This window comes from Lissotriton helveticus, chromosome 12, assembly GCF_964261635.1.
Source record: "Lissotriton helveticus chromosome 12, aLisHel1.1, whole genome shotgun sequence".
Lineage (NCBI taxonomy): Eukaryota > Metazoa > Chordata > Amphibia > Caudata > Salamandridae > Lissotriton > Lissotriton helveticus.
The window spans coordinates 657,900,609-657,919,634 of NC_136073.1; the positions used below are offsets into that span (position 1 = coordinate 657,900,609).

Consider the following 19,026-nt stretch of genomic DNA (forward strand, 5'->3'; position numbering starts at 1 on the left):
TTGCATAGACAGAGTGCAGGAGAGGTGCATCATGGGAAAGAGCTTGTGCAGTGCATGAGATTGCTTTTCGTGACTATCTTGGAATTTCACGATAGCAGGCAGTATGTTTTCTCCTCTCTTAATATTCCTGCTGTCAGAGGCCAGACGTCACCCTCCTTTTTCAAGGTGGCACCTAGACTCACGCTGTGCTTTTCATAGGGCTTGCCCGTAGAGGTTGGCCAATCCTGAGTCGGTGCCCTGACAGGGTGGCCAATCCTGAGTCAGATTCCTCTCAGGTACACTTGAAGCGGCACGCCAGTCCTGTTTCATGTGCCTCTAGCCTAGACAGATATATGCTTCTATATTCAGGTTTAATGAAAGTACGTGCGAAAAAGGGACTTAAAGTGCATGGCTATGTGCAGAGCACAGTGGTGGCTCACAGCCTAACGATTGGAAGGATGGTGTGGAAAGCGTAAAATCGCTGGGGGACAAAAGTCCTGCAGTGCCACTTCACCTAAAGCCTGATGCACGCTTCCCGTTCCCCTTGCCCAGCATCCGCAACGCCTCCTAATGAGCTGAGGTGTGTACAGAAAAGAATTTGCATATTCCCAGACAGACGCATGGGAACTGTCCACCTTTTTGATTTTCTGTGCTTTGAGCAGAGACTCTGAAATTTGGGCCTGCTTCCCTCACCGGCCTGGTTCTTGTCCTCTTTCTTAGATTTTGAAAATACCTCTCAGGTCCTCACCCTCGCAATGACGGGGTCTTTGATGTGGTGCCACTTACCCCCAGAGAGCCATATTCTAACTTACTCTGGTTTCTCTTCAAAACGAAAAAATCTTTCGCCTTTTACTAAAGATTTCCGTGGAGAGGAACATTTACGAGTTTATTCAATTTTTTTAAGCCTTACCACAGGTGAGGCTGTTTATCGTTTGTTTAAAAGAAAAGCATTAGAAATTGAGGAATATCTGCAAGTTGTCTGATGCTGTTTTTTGGGGACATGAGCTTAGGTGTTTTATTCCTGAACTCTCTGCTTGCTCATTTGCATAGACAGAGTGCAGGAGAGGTGCATCATGGGAAAGAGCTTGTGCAGTGCATGAGATTGCTTTTCGTGACTATCTTGGAATTTCACGATAGCAGGCAGTATGTTTTCTCCTCTCTTAATATTCCTGCTGTCAGAGGCCAGACGTCACCCTCCTTTTTCAAGGTGGCACCTAGACTCACGCTGTGCTTTTCATAGGGCTTGCCCGTTATTTGTGCCCGTTGGAGGTGCCCCATAGAGGTTGGCCAATCCTGAGTCGGTGCCCTGAGAGGGTGGCCAATCCTGAGTCAGATTCCTCTCAGGTACACTTGAAGCGGCACGCCAGTCCTGTTTCATGTGCCTCTAGCCTAGACAGATATATACTTCTATATTCAGGTTTAATGAAAGTACGTGCGAAAAAGGGACTTAAAGTGCATGGCTATGTGCAGAGCACAGTGGTGGCTCACAGCCTAACGATTGGAAGGATGGTGTGGAAAGCGTAAAATCGCTGGGGGACAAAAGTCCTACAGTGCCACTTCACCTAAAGCCTGATGCACGCTTCCCGTTCCCCTTGCCCAGCATCCGCAACGCCTCCTAATGAGCTGAGGTGTGTACAGAAAATAATTTGCATATTCACAGACAGACGCATGGGAACTGTCCACCTTTTTGATTTTCTGTGCTTTGAGCAGAGACTCTGAAATTTGGGCCTGCTTCCCTCACCGGCCTGGTTCTTGTCCTCTTTCTTAGATTTTGAAAATACCTCTCAGGTCCTCACCCTCGTAATGACGGGGTCTTTGATGTGGTGCCACTTACCCCCAGAGAGCCATATTCTAACTTACTCTGGTTTCTCTTCAAAACGAAAAAATCTTTCGCCTTTTACTAAAGATTTCCGTGAAGAGGAACATTTACGAGTTTATTCAATTTTTTTAAGCCTTTCCACAGGTGAGGCTGTTTATTGTGTGTTTAAAAGAAAAGCATTAGAAATTGGGGAATATCTGCGAGTTGTCTGCTGCTGTTTTTTGGGGACATGAGCTTAGGTGTTTTATTCCTGAACTCCTCTGCTTGCTCATTTGCATAGACAGAGTGCAGGAGAGGTGCATCATGGGAAAGAGCTTGTGCAGTGCATGAGATTGCTTTTCGTGACTATCTTGGAATTTCATGATAGCAGGCAGTATGTTTTCTCCTCTCTTAATATTCCTGCTGTCAGAGGCCAGACGTCACCCTCCTTTTTCAAGGTGGCACCTAGACTCACGCTGTGCTTTTCATAGGGCTTGCCCGTTATTTGTGCCCGTTGGAGGTGCCCCATAGAGGTTGGCCAATCCTGAGTCGGTGCCCTGAGAGGGTGGCCAATCCTGAGTCAGATTCCTCTCAGGTACACTTGAAGCGGCACGCCAGTCCTGTTTCATGTGCCTCTAGCCTAGACAGATATATGCTTCTAAATTCAGGTTTAATGAAAGTACGTGCGAAAAAGGGACTTAAAGTGCATGGCTATGTGCAGAGCACAGTGGTGGCTCACAGCCTAACGATTGGAAGGATGGTGTGGAAAGCGTAAAATCGCTGGGGGACAAAAGTCCTACAGTGCCACTTCACCTAAAGCCTGATGCACGCTTCCCGTTCCCCTTGCCCAGCATCCGCAACGCCTCCTAATGAGCTGAGGTGTGTACAGAAAAGAATTTGCATATTCCCAGACAGACGCATGGGAACTGTCCACCTTTTTGATTTTCTGTGCTTTGAGCAGAGACTCTGAAATTTGGGCCTGCTTCCCTCACCGGCCTGGTTCTTGTCCTCTTTCTTAGATTTTGAAAATACCTCTCAGGTCCTCACCCTCGCAATGACGGGGTCTTTGATGTGGTGCCACTTACCCCCAAAGAGTCATATTCTAACTTACTCTGGTTTCTCTTCAAAACGAAAATTTTTTTCGCCTTTTACTAAAGATTTCCGTGGAGAGGAACATTTGCGAGTTTATTCAATTTTTTTAAGCCTTACCACAGGTGAGGCTGTTTATCGTGTGTTTAAAAGAAAAGCATTAGAAATTGAGGAATATCTGCAAGTTGTCTGATGCTGTTTTTTGGGGACATGAGCTTAGGTGTTTTATTCCTGAACTCTCTGCTTGCTCATTTGCATAGACAGAGTGCAGGAGAGGTGCATCATGGGAAAGAGCTTGTGCAGTGCATGAGATTGCTTTTCGTGACTATCTTGGAATTTCACGATAGCAGGCAGTATGTTTTCTCCTCTCTTAATATTCCTGCTGTCAGAGGCCAGACGTCACCCTCCTTTTTCAAGGTGGCACCTAGACTCACGCTGTGCTTTTCATAGGGCTTGCCCGTTATTTGTGCCCGTTGGAGGTGCCCCATAGAGGTTGGCCAATCCTGAGTCGGTGCCCTGAGAGGGTGGCCAATCCTGAGTCAGATTCCTCTCAGGTACACTTGAAGCGGCACGCCAGTCCTGTTTCATGTGCCTCTAGCCTAGACAGATATATGCTTCTATATTCAGGTTTAATGAAAGTACGTGCGAAAAAGGGACTTAAAGTGCATGGCTATGTGCAGAGCACAGTGGTGGCTCACAGCCTAACGATTGGAAGGATGGTGTGGAAAGCGTAAAATCGCTGGGGGACAAAAGTCCTACAGTGCCACTTCACCTAAAGCCTGATGCACGCTTCCCGTTCCCCTTGCCCAGCATCCGCAACGCCTCCTAATGAGCTGAGGTGTGTACAGAAAAGAATTTGCATATTCCCAGACAGACGCATGGGAACTGTCCACCTTTTTGATTTTCTGTGCTTTGAGCAGAGACTCTGAAATTTGGGCCTGCTTCCCTCACCGGCCTGGTTCTTGTCCTCTTTCTTAGATTTTGAAAATACCTCTCAGGTCCTCACCCTCGCAATGACGGGGTCTTTGATGTGGTGCCACTTACCCCCAGAGAGCCATATTCTAACTTACTCTGGTTTCTCTTCAAAACGAAAAAATCTTTCGCCTTTTACTAAAGATTTCCGTGGAGAGGAACATTTACGAGTTTATTCAATTTTTTTAAGCCTTACCACAGGTGAGGCTGTTTATCGTGTGTTTAAAAGAAAAGCATTAGAAATTGAGGAATATCTGCAAGTTGTCTGATGCTGTTTTTTGGGGACATGAGCTTAGGTGTTTTATTCCTGAACTCTCTGCTTGCTCATTTGCATAGACAGAGTGCAGGAGAGGTGCATCATGGGAAAGAGCTTGTGCAGTGCATGAGATTGCTTTTCGTGACTATCTTGGAATTTCACGATAGCAGGCAGTATGTTTTCTCCTCTCTTAATATTCCTGCTGTCAGAGGCCAGACGTCACCCTCCTTTTTCAAGGTGGCACCTAGACTCACGCTGTGCTTTTCATAGGGCTTGCCCGTTATTTGTGCCCGTTGGAGGTGCCCCATAGAGGTTGGCCAATCCTGAGTCGGTGCCCTGAGAGGGTGGCCAATCCTGAGTCAGATTCCTCTCAGGTACACTTGAAGCGGCACGCCAGTCCTGTTTCATGTGCCTCTAGCCTAGACAGATATATACTTCTATATTCAGGTTTAATGAAAGTACGTGCGAAAAAGGGACTTAAAGTGCATGGCTATGTGCAGAGCACAGTGGTGGCTCACAGCCTAACGATTGGAAGGATGGTGTGGAAAGCGTAAAATCGCTGGGGGACAAAAGTCCTACAGTGCCACTTCACCTAAAGCCTGATGCACGCTTCCCGTTCCCCTTGCCCAGCATCCGCAACGCCTCCTAATGAGCTGAGGTGTGTACAGAAAAGAATTTGCATATTCCCAGACAGACGCATGGGAACTGTCCACCTTTTTGATTTTCTGTGCTTTGAGCAGAGACTCTGAAATTTGGGCCTGCTTCCCTCACCGGCCTGGTTCTTGTCCTCTTTCTTAGATTTTGAAAATACCTCTCAGGTCCTCACCCTCGCAATGACGGGGTCTTTGATGTGGTGCCACTTACCCCCAGAGAGCCATATTCTAACTTACTCTGGTTTCTCTTCAAAACGAAAAAATCTTTCGCCTTTTACTAAAGATTTCTGTGGAGAGGAACATTTGCGAGTTTATTCAATTTTTTTAAGCCTTACCACAGGTGAGGCTGTTTATCGTGTGTTTAAAAGAAAAGCATTAGAAATTGAGGAATATCTGCGAGTTGTCTGATGCTGTTTTTTGGGGACATGAGCTTAGGTGTTTTATTCCTGAACTCTCTGCTTGCTCATTTGCATAGACAGAGTGCAGGAGAGGTGCATCATGGGAAAGAGCTTGTGCAGTGCATGAGATTGCTTTTCGTGACTATCTTGGAATTTCACGATAGCAGGCAGTATGTTTTCTCCTCTCTTAATATTCCTGCTGTCAGAGGCCAGACGTCACCCTCCTTTTTCAAGGTGGCACCTAGACTCACGCTGTGCTTTTCATAGGGCTTGCCCGTTATTTGTGCCCGTTGGAGGTGCCCCATAGAGGTTGGCCAATCCTGAGTCGGTGCCCTGAGAGGGTGGCCAATCCTGAGTCAGATTCCTCTCAGGTACACTTGAAGCGGCACGCCAGTCCTGTTTCATGTGCCTCTAGCCTAGACAGATATATACTTCTATATTCAGGTTTAATGAAAGTACGTGCGAAAAAGGGACTTAAAGTGCATGGCTATGTGCAGAGCACAGTGGTGGCTCACAGCCTAACGATTGGAAGGATGGTGTGGAAAGCGTAAAATCGCTGGGGGACAAAAGTCCTACAGTGCCACTTCACCTAAAGCCTGATGCACGCTTCCCGTTCCCCTTGCCCAGCAGCCGCAATGCCTCCTAATGAGCTGAGGTGTGTACAGAAAAGAATTTGCATATTCCCAGACAGACGCATGGGAACTGTCCACCTTTTTGATTTTCTGTGCTTTGAGCAGAGACTCTGAAATTTGGGCCTGCTTCCCTCACCGGCCTGGTTCTTGTCCTCTTTCTTAGATTTTGAAAATACCTCTCAGGTCCTCACTCTCGCAATGACGGGGTCTTTGATGTGGTGCCACTTACCCCCAGAGAGCCATATTCTAACTTACTCTGGTTTCTCTTCAAAACGAAAATTTTTTTCGCCTTTTACTAAAGATTTCCGTGGAGAGGAACATTTACGAGTTTATTCAATTTTTTTAAGCCTTACCACAGGTGAGGCTGTTTATTGTGTGTTTAAAAGAAAAGCATTAGAAATTGGGGAATATCTGCGAGTTGTCTGCTGCTGTTTTTTGGGGACATGAGCTTAGGTGTTTTATTCCTGAACTCCTCTGCTTGCTCATTTGCATAGACAGAGTGCAGGAGAGGTGCATCATGGGAAAGAGCTTGTGCAGTGCATGAGATTGCTTTTCGTGACTATCTTGGAATTTCATGATAGCAGGCAGTATGTTTTCTCCTCTCTTAATATTCCTGCTGTCAGAGGCCAGACGTCACCCTCCTTTTTCAAGGTGGCACCTAGACTCACGCTGTGCTTTTCATAGGGCTTGCCCGTAGAGGTTGGCCAATCCTGAGTCGGTGCCCTGACAGGGTGGCCAATCCTGAGTCAGATTCCTCTCAGGTACACTTGAAGCGGCACGCCAGTCCTGTTTCATGTGCCTCTAGCCTAGACAGATATATGCTTCTATATTCAGGTTTAATGAAAGTACGTGCGAAAAAGGGACTTAAAGTGCATGGCTATGTGCAGAGCACAGTGGTGGCTCACAGCCTAACGATTGGAAGGATGGTGTGGAAAGCGTAAAATCGCTGGGGGACAAAAGTCCTGCAGTGCCACTTCACCTAAAGCCTGATGCACGCTTCCCGTTCCCCTTGCCCAGCATCCGCAACGCCTCCTAATGAGCTGAGGTGTGTACAGAAAAGAATTTGCATATTCCCAGACAGACGCATGGGAACTGTCCACCTTTTTGATTTTCTGTGCTTTGAGCAGAGACTCTGAAATTTGGGCCTGCTTCCCTCACCGGCCTGGTTCTTGTCCTCTTTCTTAGATTTTGAAAATACCTCTCAGGTCCTCACCCTCGCAATGACGGGGTCTTTGATGTGGTGCCACTTACCCCCAGAGAGCCATATTCTAACTTACTCTGGTTTCTCTTCAAAACGAAAAAATCTTTCGCCTTTTACTAAAGATTTCCGTGGAGAGGAACATTTACGAGTTTATTCAATTTTTTTAAGCCTTACCACAGGTGAGGCTGTTTATCGTGTGTTTAAAAGAAAAGCATTAGAAATTGAGGAATATCTGCAAGTTGTCTGATGCTGTTTTTTGGGGACATGAGCTTAGGTGTTTTATTCCTGAACTCTCTGCTTGCTCATTTGCATAGACAGAGTGCAGGAGAGGTGCATCATGGGAAAGAGCTTGTGCAGTGCATGAGATTGCTTTTCGTGACTATCTTGGAATTTCACGATAGCAGGCAGTATGTTTTCTCCTCTCTTAATATTCCTGCTGTCAGAGGCCAGACGTCACCCTCCTTTTTCAAGGTGGCACCTAGACTCACGCTGTGCTTTTCATAGGGCTTGCCCGTTATTTGTGCCCGTTGGAGGTGCCCCATAGAGGTTGGCCAATCCTGAGTCGGTGCCCTGAGAGGGTGGCCAATCCTGAGTCAGATTCCTCTCAGGTACACTTGAAGCGGCACGCCAGTCCTGTTTCATGTGCCTCTAGCCTAGACAGATATATACTTCTATATTCAGGTTTAATGAAAGTACGTGCGAAAAAGGGACTTAAAGTGCATGGCTATGTGCAGAGCACAGTGGTGGCTCACAGCCTAACGATTGGAAGGATGGTGTGGAAAGCGTAAAATCGCTGGGGGACAAAAGTCCTACAGTGCCACTTCACCTAAAGCCTGATGCACGCTTCCCGTTCCCCTTGCCCAGCATCCGCAACGCCTCCTAATGAGCTGAGGTGTGTACAGAAAATAATTTGCATATTCACAGACAGACGCATGGGAACTGTCCACCTTTTTGATTTTCTGTGCTTTGAGCAGAGACTCTGAAATTTGGGCCTGCTTCCCTCACCGGCCTGGTTCTTGTCCTCTTTCTTAGATTTTGAAAATACCTCTCAGGTCCTCACCCTCGTAATGACGGGGTCTTTGATGTGGTGCCACTTACCCCCAGAGAGCCATATTCTAACTTACTCTGGTTTCTCTTCAAAACGAAAAAATCTTTCGCCTTTTACTAAAGATTTCCGTGAAGAGGAACATTTGCGAGTTTATTCAATTTTTTTAAGCCTTACCACAGGTGAGGCTCGTTATCGTGTGTTTAAAAGAAAAGCATTAGAAATTGAGGAATATCTGCGAGTTGTCTGATGCTGTTTTTTGGGGACATGAGCTTAGGTGTTTTATTCCTGAACTCTCTGCTTGCTCATTTGCATAGACAGAGTGCAGGAGAGGTGCATCATGGGAAAGAGCTTGTGCAGTGCATGAGATTGCTTTTCGTGACTATCTTGGAATTTCACGATAGCAGGCAGTATGTTTTCTCCTCTCTTAATATTCCTGCTGTCAGAGGCCAGACGTCACCCTCCTTTTTCAAGGTGGCACCTAGACTCACGCTGTGCTTTTCATAGGGCTTGCCCGTTATTTGTGCCCGTTGGAGGTGCCCCATAGAGGTTGGCCAATCCTGAGTCGGTGCCCTGAGAGGGTGGCCAATCCTGAGTCAGATTCCTCTCAGGTACACTTGAAGCGGCACGCCAGTCCTGTTTCATGTGCCTCTAGCCTAGACAGATATATGCTTCTATATTCAGGTTTAATGAAAGTACGTGCGAAAAAGGGACTTAAAGTGCATGGCTATGTGCAGAGCACAGTGGTGGCTCACAGCCTAACGATTGGAAGGATGGTGTGGAAAGCGTAAAATCGCTGGGGGACAAAAGTCCTACAGTGCCACTTCACCTAAAGCCTGATGCACGCTTCCCGTTCCCCTTGCCCAGCATCCGCAACGCCTCCTAATGAGCTGAGGTGTGTACAGAAAAGAATTTGCATATTCCCAGACAGACGCATGGGAACTGTCCACCTTTTTGATTTTCTGTGCTTTGAGCAGAGACTCTGAAATTTGGGCCTGCTTCCCTCACCGGCCTGGTTCTTGTCCTCTTTCTTAGATTTTGAAAATACCTCTCAGGTCCTCACCCTCGCAATGACGGGGTCTTTGATGTGGTGCCACTTACCCCCAGAGAGCCATATTCTAACTTACTCTGGTTTCTCTTCAAAACGAAAAAATCTTTCGCCTTTTACTAAAGATTTCCGTGGAGAGGAACATTTACGAGTTTATTCAATTTTTTTAAGCCTTACCACAGGTGAGGCTGTTTATCGTGTGTTTAAAAGAAAAGCATTAGAAATTGAGGAATATCTGCAAGTTGTCTGATGCTGTTTTTTGGGGACATGAGCTTAGGTGTTTTATTCCTGAACTCTCTGCTTGCTCATTTGCATAGACAGAGTGCAGGAGAGGTGCATCATGGGAAAGAGCTTGTGCAGTGCATGAGATTGCTTTTCGTGACTATCTTGGAATTTCACGATAGCAGGCAGTATGTTTTCTCCTCTCTTAATATTCCTGCTGTCAGAGGCCAGACGTCACCCTCCTTTTTCAAGGTGGCACCTAGACTCACGCTGTGCTTTTCATAGGGCTTGCCCGTTATTTGTGCCCGTTGGAGGTGCCCCATAGAGGTTGGCCAATCCTGAGTCGGTGCCCTGAGAGGGTGGCCAATCCTGAGTCAGATTCCTCTCAGGTACACTTGAAGCGGCACGCCAGTCCTGTTTCATGTGCCTCTAGCCTAGACAGATATATGCTTCTATATTCAGGTTTAATGAAAGTACGTGCGAAAAAGGGACTTAAAGTGCATGGCTATGTGCAGAGCACAGTGGTGGCTCACAGCCTAACGATTGGAAGGATGGTGTGGAAAGCGTAAAATCGCTGGGGGACAAAAGTCCTACAGTGCCACTTCACCTAAAGCCTGATGCACGCTTCCCGTTCCCCTTGCCCAGCATCCGCAACGCCTCCTAATGAGCTGAGGTGTGTACAGAAAAGAATTTGCATATTCCCAGACAGACGCATGGGAACTGTCCACCTTTTTGATTTTCTGTGCTTTGAGCAGAGACTCTGAAATTTGGGCCTGCTTCCCTCACCGGCCTGGTTCTTGTCCTCTTTCTTAGATTTTGAAAATACCTCTCAGGTCCTCACCCTCGCAATGACGGGGTCTTTGATGTGGTGCCACTTACCCCCAGAGAGCCATATTCTAACTTACTCTGGTTTCTCTTCAAAACGAAAAAATCTTTCGCCTTTTACTAAAGATTTCCGTGGAGAGGAACATTTACGAGTTTATTCAATTTTTTTAAGCCTTACCACAGGTGAGGCTGTTTATCGTGTGTTTAAAAGAAAAGCATTAGAAATTGAGGAATATCTGCAAGTTGTCTGATGCTGTTTTTTGGGGACATGAGCTTAGGTGTTTTATTCCTGAACTCTCTGCTTGCTCATTTGCATAGACAGAGTGCAGGAGAGGTGCATCATGGGAAAGAGCTTGTGCAGTGCATGAGATTGCTTTTCGTGACTATCTTGGAATTTCACGATAGCAGGCAGTATGTTTTCTCCTCTCTTAATATTCCTGCTGTCAGAGGCCAGACGTCACCCTCCTTTTTCAAGGTGGCACCTAGACTCACGCTGTGCTTTTCATAGGGCTTGCCCGTTATTTGTGCCCGTTGGAGGTGCCCCATAGAGGTTGGCCAATCCTGAGTCGGTGCCCTGAGAGGGTGGCCAATCCTGAGTCAGATTCCTCTCAGGTACACTTGAAGCGGCACGCCAGTCCTGTTTCATGTGCCTCTAGCCTAGACAGATATATACTTCTATATTCAGGTTTAATGAAAGTACGTGCGAAAAAGGGACTTAAAGTGCATGGCTATGTGCAGAGCACAGTGGTGGCTCACAGCCTAACGATTGGAAGGATGGTGTGGAAAGCGTAAAATCGCTGGGGGACAAAAGTCCTACAGTGCCACTTCACCTAAAGCCTGATGCACGCTTCCCGTTCCCCTTGCCCAGCATCCGCAACGCCTCCTAATGAGCTGAGGTGTGTACAGAAAATAATTTGCATATTCACAGACAGACGCATGGGAACTGTCCACCTTTTTGATTTTCTGTGCTTTGAGCAGAGACTCTGAAATTTGGGCCTGCTTCCCTCACCGGCCTGGTTCTTGTCCTCTTTCTTAGATTTTGAAAATACCTCTCAGGTCCTCACCCTCGTAATGACGGGGTCTTTGATGTGGTGCCACTTACCCCCAGAGAGCCATATTCTAACTTACTCTGGTTTCTCTTCAAAACGAAAAAATCTTTCGCCTTTTACTAAAGATTTCCGTGAAGAGGAACATTTGCGAGTTTATTCAATTTTTTTAAGCCTTACCACAGGTGAGGCTCGTTATCGTGTGTTTAAAAGAAAAGCATTAGAAATTGAGGAATATCTGCGAGTTGTCTGATGCTGTTTTTTGGGGACATGAGCTTAGGTGTTTTATTCCTGAACTCTCTGCTTGCTCATTTGCATAGACAGAGTGCAGGAGAGGTGCATCATGGGAAAGAGCTTGTGCAGTGCATGAGATTGCTTTTCGTGACTATCTTGGAATTTCACGATAGCAGGCAGTATGTTTTCTCCTCTCTTAATATTCCTGCTGTCAGAGGCCAGACGTCACCCTCCTTTTTCAAGGTGGCACCTAGACTCACGCTGTGCTTTTCATAGGGCTTGCCCGTTATTTGTGCCCGTTGGAGGTGCCCCATAGAGGTTGGCCAATCCTGAGTCGGTGCCCTGAGAGGGTGGCCAATCCTGAGTCAGATTCCTCTCAGGTACACTTGAAGCGGCACGCCAGTCCTGTTTCATGTGCCTCTAGCCTAGACAGATATATGCTTCTATATTCAGGTTTAATGAAAGTACGTGCGAAAAAGGGACTTAAAGTGCATGGCTATGTGCAGAGCACAGTGGTGGCTCACAGCCTAACGATTGGAAGGATGGTGTGGAAAGCGTAAAATCGCTGGGGGACAAAAGTCCTACAGTGCCACTTCACCTAAAGCCTGATGCACGCTTCCCGTTCCCCTTGCCCAGCATCCGCAACGCCTCCTAATGAGCTGAGGTGTGTACAGAAAAGAATTTGCATATTCCCAGACAGACGCATGGGAACTGTCCACCTTTTTGATTTTCTGTGCTTTGAGCAGAGACTCTGAAATTTGGGCCTGCTTCCCTCACCGGCCTGGTTCTTGTCCTCTTTCTTAGATTTTGAAAATACCTCTCAGGTCCTCACCCTCGCAATGACGGGGTCTTTGATGTGGTGCCACTTACCCCCAGAGAGCCATATTCTAACTTACTCTGGTTTCTCTTCAAAACGAAAAAATCTTTCGCCTTTTACTAAAGATTTCCGTGGAGAGGAACATTTACGAGTTTATTCAATTTTTTTAAGCCTTACCACAGGTGAGGCTGTTTATCGTGTGTTTAAAAGAAAAGCATTAGAAATTGAGGAATATCTGCAAGTTGTCTGATGCTGTTTTTTGGGGACATGAGCTTAGGTGTTTTATTCCTGAACTCTCTGCTTGCTCATTTGCATAGACAGAGTGCAGGAGAGGTGCATCATGGGAAAGAGCTTGTGCAGTGCATGAGATTGCTTTTCGTGACTATCTTGGAATTTCACGATAGCAGGCAGTATGTTTTCTCCTCTCTTAATATTCCTGCTGTCAGAGGCCAGACGTCACCCTCCTTTTTCAAGGTGGCACCTAGACTCACGCTGTGCTTTTCATAGGGCTTGCCCGTTATTTGTGCCCGTTGGAGGTGCCCCATAGAGGTTGGCCAATCCTGAGTCGGTGCCCTGAGAGGGTGGCCAATCCTGAGTCAGATTCCTCTCAGGTACACTTGAAGCGGCACGCCAGTCCTGTTTCATGTGCCTCTAGCCTAGACAGATATATGCTTCTATATTCAGGTTTAATGAAAGTACGTGCGAAAAAGGGACTTAAAGTGCATGGCTATGTGCAGAGCACAGTGGTGGCTCACAGCCTAACGATTGGAAGGATGGTGTGGAAAGCGTAAAATCGCTGGGGGACAAAAGTCCTACAGTGCCACTTCACCTAAAGCCTGATGCACGCTTCCCGTTCCCCTTGCCCAGCATCCGCAACGCCTCCTAATGAGCTGAGGTGTGTACAGAAAAGAATTTGCATATTCCCAGACAGACGCATGGGAACTGTCCACCTTTTTGATTTTCTGTGCTTTGAGCAGAGACTCTGAAATTTGGGCCTGCTTCCCTCACCGGCCTGGTTCTTGTCCTCTTTCTTAGATTTTGAAAATACCTCTCAGGTCCTCACCCTCGCAATGACGGGGTCTTTGATGTGGTGCCACTTACCCCCAGAGAGCCATATTCTAACTTACTCTGGTTTCTCTTCAAAACGAAAAAATCTTTCGCCTTTTACTAAAGATTTCCGTGGAGAGGAACATTTACGAGTTTATTCAATTTTTTTAAGCCTTACCACAGGTGAGGCTGTTTATCGTGTGTTTAAAAGAAAAGCATTAGAAATTGAGGAATATCTGCAAGTTGTCTGATGCTGTTTTTTGGGGACATGAGCTTAGGTGTTTTATTCCTGAACTCTCTGCTTGCTCATTTGCATAGACAGAGTGCAGGAGAGGTGCATCATGGGAAAGAGCTTGTGCAGTGCATGAGATTGCTTTTCGTGACTATCTTGGAATTTCACGATAGCAGGCAGTATGTTTTCTCCTCTCTTAATATTCCTGCTGTCAGAGGCCAGACGTCACCCTCCTTTTTCAAGGTGGCACCTAGACTCACGCTGTGCTTTTCATAGGGCTTGCCCGTTATTTGTGCCCGTTGGAGGTGCCCCATAGAGGTTGGCCAATCCTGAGTCGGTGCCCTGAGAGGGTGGCCAATCCTGAGTCAGATTCCTCTCAGGTACACTTGAAGCGGCACGCCAGTCCTGTTTCATGTGCCTCTAGCCTAGACAGATATATACTTCTATATTCAGGTTTAATGAAAGTACGTGCGAAAAAGGGACTTAAAGTGCATGGCTATGTGCAGAGCACAGTGGTGGCTCACAGCCTAACGATTGGAAGGATGGTGTGGAAAGCGTAAAATCGCTGGGGGACAAAAGTCCTACAGTGCCACTTCACCTAAAGCCTGATGCACGCTTCCCGTTCCCCTTGCCCAGCATCCGCAACGCCTCCTAATGAGCTGAGGTGTGTACAGAAAATAATTTGCATATTCACAGACAGACGCATGGGAACTGTCCACCTTTTTGATTTTCTGTGCTTTGAGCAGAGACTCTGAAATTTGGGCCTGCTTCCCTCACCGGCCTGGTTCTTGTCCTCTTTCTTAGATTTTGAAAATACCTCTCAGGTCCTCACCCTCGTAATGACGGGGTCTTTGATGTGGTGCCACTTACCCCCAGAGAGCCATATTCTAACTTACTCTGGTTTCTCTTCAAAACGAAAAAATCTTTCGCCTTTTACTAAAGATTTCCGTGAAGAGGAACATTTACGAGTTTATTCAATTTTTTTAAGCCTTTCCACAGGTGAGGCTGTTTATTGTGTGTTTAAAAGAAAAGCATTAGAAATTGGGGAATATCTGCGAGTTGTCTGCTGCTGTTTTTTGGGGACATGAGCTTAGGTGTTTTATTCCTGAACTCCTCTGCTTGCTCATTTGCATAGACAGAGTGCAGGAGAGGTGCATCATGGGAAAGAGCTTGTGCAGTGCATGAGATTGCTTTTCGTGACTATCTTGGAATTTCATGATAGCAGGCAGTATGTTTTCTCCTCTCTTAATATTCCTGCTGTCAGAGGCCAGACGTCACCCTCCTTTTTCAAGGTGGCACCTAGACTCACGCTGTGCTTTTCATAGGGCTTGCCCGTTATTTGTGCCCGTTGGAGGTGCCCCATAGAGGTTGGCCAATCCTGAGTCGGTGCCCTGAGAGGGTGGCCAATCCTGAGTCAGATTCCTCTCAGGTACACTTGAAGCGGCACGCCAGTCCTGTTTCATGTGCCTCTAGCCTAGACAGATATATGCTTCTAAATTCAGGTTTAATGAAAGTACGTGCGAAAAAGGGACTTAAAGTGCATGGCTATGTGCAGAGCACAGTGGTGGCTCACAGCCTAACGATTGGAAGGATGGTGTGGAAAGCGTAAAATCGCTGGGGGACAAAAGTCCTACAGTGCCACTTCACCTAAAGCCTGATGCACGCTTCCCGTTCCCCTTGCCCAGCATCCGCAACGCCTCCTAATGAGCTGAGGTGTGTACAGAAAAGAATTTGCATATTCCCAGACAGACGCATGGGAACTGTCCACCTTTTTGATTTTCTGTGCTTTGAGCAGAGACTCTGAAATTTGGGCCTGCTTCCCTCACCGGCCTGGTTCTTGTCCTCTTTCTTAGATTTTGAAAATACCTCTCAGGTCCTCACCCTCGCAATGACGGGGTCTTTGATGTGGTGCCACTTACCCCCAAAGAGTCATATTCTAACTTACTCTGGTTTCTCTTCAAAACGAAAAATTTTTTCGCCTTTTACTAAAGATTTCCGTGGAGAGGAACATTTGCGAGTTTATTCAATTTTTTTAAGCCTTACCACAGGTGAGGCTCGTTATCGTGTGTTTAAAAGAAAAGCATTAGAAATTGAGGAATATCTGCGAGTTGTCTGATGCTGTTTTTTGGGGACATGAGCTTAGGTGTTTTATTCCTGAACTCTCTGCTTGCTCATTTGCATAGACAGAGTGCAGGAGAGGTGCATCATGGGAAAGAGCTTGTGCAGTGCATGAGATTGCTTTTCGTGACTATCTTGGAATTTCACGATAGCAGGCAGTATGTTTTCTCCTCTCTTAATATTCCTGCTGTCAGAGGCCAGACGTCACCCTCCTTTTTCAAGGTGGCACCTAGACTCACGCTGTGCTTTTCATAGGGCTTGCCCGTTATTTGTGCCCGTTGGAGGTGCCCCATAGAGGTTGGCCAATCCTGAGTCGGTGCCCTGAGAGGGTGGCCAATCCTGAGTCAGATTCCTCTCAGGTACACTTGAAGCGGCACGCCAGTCCTGTTTCATGTGCCTCTAGCCTAGACAGATATATGCTTCTATATTCAGGTTTAATGAAAGTACGTGCGAAAAAGGGACTTAAAGTGCATGGCTATGTGCAGAGCACAGTGGTGGCTCACAGCCTAACGATTGGAAGGATGGTGTGGAAAGCGTAAAATCGCTGGGGGACAAAAGTCCTACAGTGCCACTTCACCTAAAGCCTGATGCACGCTTCCCGTTCCCCTTGCCCAGCATCCGCAACGCCTCCTAATGAGCTGAGGTGTGTACAGAAAAGAATTTGCATATTCCCAGACAGACGCATGGGAACTGTCCACCTTTTTGATTTTCTGTGCTTTGAGCAGAGACTCTGAAATTTGGGCCTGCTTCCCTCACCGGCCTGGTTCTTGTCCTCTTTCTTAGATTTTGAAAATACCTCTCAGGTCCTCACCCTCGCAATGACGGGGTCTTTGATGTGGTGCCACTTACCCCCAGAGAGCCATATTCTAACTTACTCTGGTTTCTCTTCAAAACGAAAAAATCTTTCTCCTTTTACTAAAGATTTCCGTGGAGAGGAACATTTACGAGTTTATTCAATTTTTTTAAGCCTTACCACAGGTGAGGCTGTTTATCGTGTGTTTAAAAGAAAAGCATTAGAAATTGAGGAATATCTGCAAGTTGTCTGATGCTGTTTTTTGGGGACATGAGCTTAGGTGTTTTATTCCTGAACTCTCTGCTTGCTCATTTGCATAGACAGAGTGCAGGAGAGGTGCATCATGGGAAAGAGCTTGTGCAGTGCATGAGATTGCTTTTCGTGACTATCTTGGAATTTCACGATAGCAGGCAGTATGTTTTCTCCTCTCTTAATATTCCTGCTGTCAGAGGCCAGACGTCACCCTCCTTTTTCAAGGTGGCACCTAGACTCACGCTGTGCTTTTCATAGGGCTTGCCCGTTATTTGTGCCCGTTGGAGGTGCCCCATAGAGGTTGGCCAATCCTGAGTCGGTGCCCTGAGAGGGTGGCCAATCCTGAGTCAGATTCCTCTCAGGTACACTTGAAGCGGCACGCCAGTCCTGTTTCATGTGCCTCTAGCCTAGACAGATATATACTTCTATATTCAGGTTTAATGAAAGTACGTGCGAAAAAGGGACTTAAAGTGCATGGCTATGTGCAGAGCACAGTGGTGGCTCACAGCCTAACGATTGGAAGGATGGTGTGGAAAGCGTAAAATCGCTGGGGGACAAAAGTCCTACAGTGCCACTTCACCTAAAGCCTGATGCACGCTTCCCGTTCCCCTTGCCCAGCATCCGCAACGCCTCCTAATGAGCTGAGGTGTGTACAGAAAATAATTTGCATATTCACAGACAGACGCATGGGAACTGTCCACCTTTTTGATTTTCTGTGCTTTGAGCAGAGACTCTGAAATTTGGGCCTGCTTCCCTCACCGGCCTGGTTCTTGTCCTCTTTCTTAGATTTTGAAAATACCTCTCAGGTCCTCACCCTCGTAATGACGGGGTCTTTGATGTGGTGCCACTTACCCCCAGAGAGCCATATTCTAACTTACTCTGGTTTCTCTTCAAAACGAAAAAATCTTTCGCCTTTTACTAAAGATTTCCGTGAAGAGGAACATTTACGAGTTTATTCAATTTTTTTAAGCCTTTCCACAGGTGAGGCTGTTTATTGTGTGTTTAAAAGAAAAGCATTAGAAATTGGGGAATATCTGCGAGTTGTCTGCTGCTGTTTTTTGGGGACATGAGCTTAGGTGTTTTATTCCTGAACTCCTCTGCTTGCTCATTTGCATAGACAGAGTGCAGGAGAGGTGCATCATGGGAAAGAGCTTGTGCAGTGCATGAGATTGCTTTTCGTGACTATCTTGGAATTTCATGATAGCAGGCAGTATGTTTTCTCCTCTCTTAATATTCCTGCTGTCAGAGGCCAGACGTCACCCTCCTTTTTCAAGGTGGCACCTAGACTCACGCTGTGCTTTTCATAGGGCTTGCCCGTTATTTGTGCCCGTTGGAGGTGCCCCATAGAGGTTGGCCAATCCTGAGTCGGTGCCCTGAGAGGGTGGCCAATCCTGAGTCAGATTCCTCTCAGGTACACTTGAAGCGGCACGCCAGTCCTGTTTCATGTGCCTCTAGCCTAGACAGATATATGCTTCTAAATTCAGGTTTAATGAAAGTACGTGCGAAAAAGGGACTTAAAGTGCATGGCTATGTGCAGAGCACAGTGGTGGCTCACAGCCTAACGATTGGAAGGATGGTGTGGAAAGCGTAAAATCGCTGGGGGACAAAAGTCCTACAGTGCCACTTCACCTAAAGCCTGATGCACGCTTCCCGTTCCCCTTGCCCAGCATCCGCAACGCCTCCTAATGAGCTGAGGTGTGTACAGAAAAGAATTTGCATATTCCCAGACAGACGCATGGGAACTGTCCACCTTTTTGATTTTCTGTGCTTTGAGCAGAGACTCTGAAATTTGGGCCTGCTTCCCTCACCGGCCTGGTTCTTGTCCTCTTTCTTAGATTTTGAAAATACCTCTCAGGTCCTCACCCTCGCAATGACGGGGTCTTTGATGTGGTGCCACTTACCCCCAAAGAGTCATATTCTAACTTACTCTGGTTTCTCTTCAAAACGAAAAAATTTTTCGCCTTTTACTAAAGATTTCCGTGGAGAGGAACATTTGCGAGTTTATTCAATTTTTTTAAGCCTTACCACAGGTGAGGCTCGTTATCGTGTGTTTAAAAGAAAAGCATTAGAAATTGAGGAATATCTGCGAGTTGTCTGATGCTGTTTTTTGGGGACATGAGCTTAGGTGTTTTATTCCTGAACTCTCTGCTTGCTCATTTGCATAGACAGAGTGCAGGAGAGGTGCATCATGGGAAAGAGCTTGTGCAGTGCATGAGATTGCTTTTCGTGACTATCTTGGAATTTCACGATAGCAGGCAGTATGTTTTCTCCTCTCTTAATATTCCTGCTGTCAGAGGCCAGACGTCACCCTCCTTTTTCAAGGTGGCACCTAGACTCACGCTGTGCTTTTCATAGGGCTTGCCCGTTAT

General features: G+C 46.6%; 18 non-coding genes across 18 annotated transcripts; all 18 read left to right on the forward strand.

The window, feature by feature from the left end:
- The first annotated feature begins 787 nt into the window (after positions 1–787).
- On the forward strand, positions 788–902 carry LOC144801574 (U5 spliceosomal RNA). The gene has a single exon (XR_013605379.1). It is a non-coding gene; the product is annotated as a U5 spliceosomal RNA (small nuclear RNA).
- Positions 903–1,835: 933 nt separating this feature from the next.
- Positions 1,836–1,950, forward strand: LOC144800389 (U5 spliceosomal RNA). The gene has a single exon (XR_013604296.1). It is a non-coding gene; the product is annotated as a U5 spliceosomal RNA (small nuclear RNA).
- A 934-nt stretch (positions 1,951–2,884) lies between these two features.
- Positions 2,885–2,999, forward strand: LOC144801010 (U5 spliceosomal RNA). The gene has a single exon (XR_013604888.1). It is a non-coding gene; the product is annotated as a U5 spliceosomal RNA (small nuclear RNA).
- A 933-nt stretch (positions 3,000–3,932) lies between these two features.
- LOC144801575 (U5 spliceosomal RNA) lies at positions 3,933–4,047 on the forward strand. Its single transcript, XR_013605380.1, has one exon. It is a non-coding gene; the product is annotated as a U5 spliceosomal RNA (small nuclear RNA).
- Positions 4,048–4,980: 933 nt separating this feature from the next.
- LOC144800773 (U5 spliceosomal RNA) lies at positions 4,981–5,095 on the forward strand. Its single transcript, XR_013604658.1, has one exon. It is a non-coding gene; the product is annotated as a U5 spliceosomal RNA (small nuclear RNA).
- Positions 5,096–6,028: 933 nt separating this feature from the next.
- On the forward strand, positions 6,029–6,143 carry LOC144800981 (U5 spliceosomal RNA). The gene has a single exon (XR_013604859.1). It is a non-coding gene; the product is annotated as a U5 spliceosomal RNA (small nuclear RNA).
- Positions 6,144–7,050: 907 nt separating this feature from the next.
- LOC144801576 (U5 spliceosomal RNA) lies at positions 7,051–7,165 on the forward strand. The gene has a single exon (XR_013605381.1). It is a non-coding gene; the product is annotated as a U5 spliceosomal RNA (small nuclear RNA).
- Positions 7,166–8,098: 933 nt separating this feature from the next.
- LOC144800354 (U5 spliceosomal RNA) lies at positions 8,099–8,213 on the forward strand. Its single transcript, XR_013604264.1, has one exon. It is a non-coding gene; the product is annotated as a U5 spliceosomal RNA (small nuclear RNA).
- Positions 8,214–9,146: 933 nt separating this feature from the next.
- On the forward strand, positions 9,147–9,261 carry LOC144801577 (U5 spliceosomal RNA). Its single transcript, XR_013605382.1, has one exon. It is a non-coding gene; the product is annotated as a U5 spliceosomal RNA (small nuclear RNA).
- A 933-nt stretch (positions 9,262–10,194) lies between these two features.
- LOC144801579 (U5 spliceosomal RNA) lies at positions 10,195–10,309 on the forward strand. Its single transcript, XR_013605384.1, has one exon. It is a non-coding gene; the product is annotated as a U5 spliceosomal RNA (small nuclear RNA).
- A 933-nt stretch (positions 10,310–11,242) lies between these two features.
- Positions 11,243–11,357, forward strand: LOC144800355 (U5 spliceosomal RNA). The gene has a single exon (XR_013604265.1). It is a non-coding gene; the product is annotated as a U5 spliceosomal RNA (small nuclear RNA).
- Positions 11,358–12,290: 933 nt separating this feature from the next.
- LOC144801580 (U5 spliceosomal RNA) lies at positions 12,291–12,405 on the forward strand. The gene has a single exon (XR_013605385.1). It is a non-coding gene; the product is annotated as a U5 spliceosomal RNA (small nuclear RNA).
- A 933-nt stretch (positions 12,406–13,338) lies between these two features.
- On the forward strand, positions 13,339–13,453 carry LOC144801581 (U5 spliceosomal RNA). Its single transcript, XR_013605386.1, has one exon. It is a non-coding gene; the product is annotated as a U5 spliceosomal RNA (small nuclear RNA).
- A 933-nt stretch (positions 13,454–14,386) lies between these two features.
- LOC144800390 (U5 spliceosomal RNA) lies at positions 14,387–14,501 on the forward strand. The gene has a single exon (XR_013604297.1). It is a non-coding gene; the product is annotated as a U5 spliceosomal RNA (small nuclear RNA).
- A 934-nt stretch (positions 14,502–15,435) lies between these two features.
- On the forward strand, positions 15,436–15,550 carry LOC144800915 (U5 spliceosomal RNA). The gene has a single exon (XR_013604794.1). It is a non-coding gene; the product is annotated as a U5 spliceosomal RNA (small nuclear RNA).
- Positions 15,551–16,483: 933 nt separating this feature from the next.
- On the forward strand, positions 16,484–16,598 carry LOC144800822 (U5 spliceosomal RNA). The gene has a single exon (XR_013604706.1). It is a non-coding gene; the product is annotated as a U5 spliceosomal RNA (small nuclear RNA).
- A 933-nt stretch (positions 16,599–17,531) lies between these two features.
- Positions 17,532–17,646, forward strand: LOC144800391 (U5 spliceosomal RNA). The gene has a single exon (XR_013604298.1). It is a non-coding gene; the product is annotated as a U5 spliceosomal RNA (small nuclear RNA).
- A 934-nt stretch (positions 17,647–18,580) lies between these two features.
- Positions 18,581–18,695, forward strand: LOC144800544 (U5 spliceosomal RNA). Its single transcript, XR_013604439.1, has one exon. It is a non-coding gene; the product is annotated as a U5 spliceosomal RNA (small nuclear RNA).
- The last annotated feature ends 331 nt before the right edge of the window (positions 18,696–19,026 follow it).